We start from the raw sequence: 5,868 nt of genomic DNA on the forward strand, positions 1-5,868 counted from the left end.
CAGGCTCCACCAGTCATGGGATAGCAGCTGTGATTTTTCCTTCTCTATCAGCAGAAGGAACAGGGAGGAGAAAACTTTGATTTGAATCCTTGCACAGAGGGGCTGTGTGAGGCTATAAGTGCTCTGAGGTCTGTGGGGGCTGTGAGGACTAGAGGGACTTGGAAGGTTTGGGGTCTGGAGGTCCTTGAGAGCTCTCAGGGCTGTGAGGACTCTGGGGGCTATGGGATCCATGAATGTTAAAATGTGACTTTGAGGTCTGTTGGGGCTTGTGAGGGCTATGACAGCCATGGGGACAGCAAGGTCATTTATAGTGGGAGGAGAAGTGATTGACAGGTGGGACTAGGTGATTGACAGGCTATCGGATTGATTGACAGGTGGTTCCAAGAGTGATTGAGAAGGGGGTCAGCCTCTCAGGGTGATGACAGACAGTGAGGGTGACAAGGGACAGGGCAGCTGCAGGGTTCAAACTGCGGGGAAAGAGGACAAAAAACAAGTGGGAAAGTTCAGGGGGAAGGGAGACAAAAAAAGGGTGAGGAATATCATGGGGAAGGGGCAGGAAAAGGTAGATAAAATGAGTGGGATAGGGCTGGAAATGTGAGGTGAAAAAGGGTGGAAATGATGACACAAAAAGAATAGGAAAGGGACACAAAAAGTGTGAGGAATATGATGGGAAAGGGGCAGGGAAAGGTAGATAAAGTGAGGGGGAAAGGGCTGGAAACATGAGGTGAAAAAGGGCGGGAAAAATGAGCAGACAAGAGTGGGGAAGATCGGGAGAAAGGGAGACAAAGTGTGAGGAATATGATGGGGAAGGGGCAGGGGCAGGAAAAGAGATAAAATGAAGGGGAAAGGGCTGGAAACGTGAGGTGAAAAAGGTTGGGAAAATAGAGGCATAATGGGGAAACGGTGAGGGGGAAAGGAAAAGAATAAAGGGTGGGAAAATGAAAGAAAAAAGGGCGAAAAAGATGAGGAGAAAAGGGACAGAAAAGCAGCCGGCAGCCACAGCAGGGTGAGGACGAAGGCTCCCAAAGCCGAGCCGCCGTGCAGAACCTTCCAGGGAAGCTTGGTGTCGCTCCAGGCCTTGGGAATGCAGCAAACCGGGGCGGCCGGAAGGGAAAGGAGCCTGGATGGAAGGAGCCGCGCCGGACCCTCTGCTCTCCCTGTGCTCACCTGCGTTCCCAGGAGGGCGCAGAAGGAGCTGGGACAGGCAGGGCTGGAACTGGGACACTAAGGGTTGGAGCTGGGACACGAAAGGCTAGACCCGGGACACCCGCCCGGCTGCCACCCGCGGCTGCTCCCCTCATGCCGTCCGCGCCATCGCCGCGCCTTCGGGCTTCGCTTTGGAGAGGGATTCTACTTATTTATCTGTTTTCCCGGCAGAAAATAAATAAATAAACAAAGGCGACAACTCAGACCCGCAAGGGGGAAAAAACAAAACAGAAAACCAAAACACTCGCCGATCCGGAGCGCGCTTGGAAGGGGAAGGGATCGGTGGTGTCACACCCCGGCCGGGCCCCAGAGCACGCTCAGCCCCGGGTGGGGGATCTTAAACAGATTTAAAGTCAGTTCTTCCCCTCCAGAGACCTCTCCAATGGGAGTCTATGGGGTTTTTATAGAATATATTGCGTTGGAAGGGATTTCAAAGCTCATCTCGTTCCACTCCTTTGCTACAAACACCTTTCACTGTCCCAGGGTGCTCCAAGCCCTGTCCCGCCTGGTCTGGGACACTTCCAGGGATGGAGCAGCCACAACTTCTCTGGGCAACCCGTGCCAGGGCCTTCCCACCCTTATTTAAAAATCTTTTCCTATTATTTATATTTATATTGACCTCTATCCTTCAGCTTAAAACCATCACTCCTTGTGCTGAGGGGTGGGGCAGACCCATGTGTGGCTGGTGAGGGTGATGAGTGCAACAGCATTTGGGGGTGCTGGGAAGATTTTTTTTTTCCTTTCTCCTTTCAATTTTATCCTCTCCATCCCTCACCAGTGCATCCCAGTGCCTCCAGTTTCTCCCCAGTGCATCCCGGTGATCCCAGAACAAATGCAGGGACCTCAGGGAAAAAGGGGTTTAAATTGAGGGGAAAACCTCCTTTTCCATTATTATTTGTGTTTAAATTGGAGGGAAACCCTTTCACCTGTGATTTAAAGGTTATAAATGGAAGGAAAACCTGCCTTTTCTGTGTTTTTAGGGCTATCAATTAATTGACCAGGAATTCCTATTTTTCAGTTTAAGTGGCAAGAAATGATCTTTTTTATGTCATGTGTTGGGTTTGAATTGAGGGCAACACCCCACTCCCCATTTTCATCATCATAGGATTTAAGTTGAGAGGGAATTCCTGTTGTCCCTCACATTTTTATGGTTAAAATTGAGAGATATTACCCCATTTTCCATCATTTGGGTATGTGTCCTATGGGGTTGGGAGGGTTATGGTGCTCTAAGGATCTGTGTAGGCTATAGGGTCTGTAAGAGTTATCTCTTATAAGAGGGATGTGACAGCTATGGGGTTGTTAAGGGTTGTGGGCTGTGTTTGGGATGTGAGGGGCTTTGAGGTCTGTTTTGGGTATGTGGGCTCTGAGGTCTGTGTAGGGTATGGGGGCTTTGGGGGGCTGTCAGTGCTGTGAGGCTCATGGGGTTTTTGAGGATCTGTGAGGGCTGTGAGGGCTGAGAGAGCTCCCTAATGGTCACATTGATTGGAAAAAAATGTCCTTATATCTTCAAACCCCATCAATGATAATCCACAGACTTTGTTTTCATGTTCTCAGTGATAGTTTCCTAATTGCTACAGATGTCAGAGCATCGTTATCTGTGATAATTAAAGCTGAATGGTTATTTTCTCTAAGTGAGGCTGTTGGGGTCATTCCAAATAAGATGTGGTCATGCCATAGCATAATTAATTGCTGTATTAATAGATGAAACCCATGGCAATCCCTCGTGAGTCACATACAGAAATTGCAGTGGCATTGTGCTCTCCTTCCCTGTCCTGCTTGTTCTTCTCCAGCATGATGGTGGTGATAAGGTGTCTTTGTAAAGCTGCCAAGAAACTGAAGGGAGAGGACTGCCATCCCAGTGAGATCCCATGACTTGGAGATGATTGCAGGAGGATGGAGGGGAGAGGAGAGGCACCCAGGAAACTCCTGGGGTCAGCAGACACGTGCTTGTTGGAGTTCCTGTTTTGTTATGCTCCTGTGAGTAAGGATCCTGTGACCTCTCTGCCTGTGGCTTTCAAATGGGCTGGAGCTGCTGGTGGATGCTCCTGGTTGACTCCATCTGGCTTTTGGAAACTCCTCTAGCTTGGCCAGGTGTTTGGGATGACCCTGTGTTGAGGGGAGCCAAAACACCCATCAGTGCTGATGGAGGGAGAGCAAAGCTGGAGCTGACTCCACTGTAAATCACCATTTCAGCACCTTGTGCAGGCACAACTTCCTTCTGCAGCTCTTAAGGCAGCTGTTTGGAAAACTGGGTACTGGAGAAATTATGGGGTTTTTCCCCTTGGCTTGGCCAAAGCCCTTCAGCAGGAAGAAAATGAGGTGGTGGGAGTGTTGTGTGGCTTCACTGAGGTGGTGTTGCGGTCTTAGGAGCAACAGGATATTATCTTCCCTCATCTGTTTTGTTGAACTCAGATTATGGATTTCCTTCCAGTTATCAGTTAAACATTGTGAAGTGAATGGCTGGAGGAGGCCAGGCCACATGTCCCATATATCAGCTCACAGTTGTCTTACCAATAATTACCAAGAACTGCAAAGATAACAGCTCATATGACTGTTATTTTAAAAGAGTGGCCCTGCAGCTAGAAGATCTCTTAAAGATACCCCAGAAATCCATTCTTTTCCTCATGTGGCAATAATGACAATTAGAAAAGGTGCCTGGGATCCATCTATGCTGGTTTCCCAGGAGAGGCTTAGCTTATTTTGCCACCAGGTCCCAAATTCAACTGGAATCAAGGTCCATTTGAGCCTCCAGCTATCAAGAAACACGTAACTTTTGCGTTACATCCTGCTCCTGATCTCCACCCCACACATGTGTAGTCATTTCAGGGGCTGGTGGACTTAGGCAGACAGAAACACAACCTGGCCCTACAACTTGGAATCACAAAGGGAAAAGACTTTTAAAACTCCACCAGTACCTACACTGCCAGTTCCACCACTAAACCATGCCCCCAGTGCCACATCCACTTATTTTTGAAGGCTTCCATGTGACAGTGTCTGCCTCAGAGGTTCTGGGTGTGTAGGGGTTTTGTTGTTGTTGTTTTTGTTTTTCTTTTGCATGATTTTGTAAGATTTGGGAGCCTTTATTCACGGTTGTAGGATGGCAGAGGGAGCTGTGGGCAGGCAGGTTTATTGTCCTCCTTAAGGCAGAGGATTGCTGGGTCTGAACTGCTACAAAATCCAACAAACTGCTTTGAAAAGAGGAAAAAAAAAAAAAAAGAAATATTGTATCTTTGCTATTATACACACCAGTGAGCTGAGAGAGGAAAGTTTTCCTAACAAGACTCTGCTCCCAGGCAGTAAATACTTTGAATTTACTCCTGCACCAGGGACATTTCCTTTGAGGTGGTTTTCTGGCTAAGCCAGCCCTTTTTAGGGGGTATTGGCGCTGCTGAACTCTTGCAATTTTTCCCCCATTTTCACTGCATAGCAGGCCACATCTTCCTGATTTAAGCCACCTCTTTATCCTTTTGGAGGAGGATGTATTGGGATCTGGGGCGGTCGGGGCTGCCGGAGCGGCAGGAGGCCCTGGAACAGGGTCTCGTTGTGATGTTAATTAGTGGCTATTGACCGCTCCCTGTTCGGGTGCAGTGGGGCGCAAGGGCTCTCCAGCTTACATAAGGACCTGCCCGACCGATGTCTGCCTCCTGCCAATAAACTGATTGCTTTTGTCGGCACCTCTGCTGGAAATCAATTTTTGGCTTCCAGAGGAGATCATGCATCCCCGATATCCCAGCTCAAACGCTGCATCTGTAGTCATCACCTTTCCTGCACAAAATCCATCCTAATTTGGGTTCAAAATGCTTTTCTGGCTCTGGTCATGGAGCTTAATCTAATCTTTGTTTCAAGTGAGTTATCAGGGTGGATAATTCCCTGTACCCCTGTGTGAGCAGCAGGGATTTTAGTCCCACCGGGCAGAAGTTTTCCTCTTTGGTCTTGCTGTCTTTCTCCCTGTTTACATTCCTGTCAGGGTGGAAAAAATTAAATAGAGTACTATCAATGTTTGCTCTGATGAAGGTGAGAAATGGGTTTGCTTTAATATCGCTAGACACAGAGGGAGTGTTTTACTGAGCAATAGACGGCAGTTGGATATATATATATTACAATTTATATCTCTTTGGTTGCGTGGTGTATTTAGCGCTTTTCTCCAAATCCTGTCGAACCGTCTTTTCTTGCTCACGGCAAGCGAGGGAAGCGCTGCGTCCTAATTAAGCTGTTTGCCACAAGCAAAGAGCTCGGCTGCCCAAATTGCTGCGAGAGCAGCCCAGGACGCCAGTGTCTGCTGCTGAAGTTTTCCTCACAAACTGCTGCTGGGGGCAAAATGAGATGAGACGCGGGAGATGGGAGCAGAGCATCCCGATGGAGCCGGTCCTCCCGGGCGCGCAGGCACAGCTCCTCCCGGGGATGCTGCGCTCCCTCCCCGCGCCCGTGGCCTGCCTTCCCCGGGGAGGCTCCCTTTCACTCGCACACCCTGCATCGGGCAGGCACACACACAGGAGAGTAAACATCTTCCGCAGCCCCAGCCGGGCGGGCGAGGCGTGCCGCTGCGGGCAGGAGCCCGGGGGAAGGCAGGGCGGCCCTGCCGGAGCGCCCGCCGCGATAGGCGCCGTGCCAGCCCTGCTCGCCCGGCAGAGCGGCTGCGGTGCTGGCAGGAGCCGGCTGGCC

This window comes from Melozone crissalis, unplaced genomic scaffold (assembly GCF_028551555.1).
Source record: "Melozone crissalis strain CALT ecotype California unplaced genomic scaffold, PUWL_Pcris_2 ptg000023l_1, whole genome shotgun sequence".
Classification (NCBI taxonomy): Eukaryota; Metazoa; Chordata; class Aves; order Passeriformes; family Passerellidae; genus Melozone; species Melozone crissalis.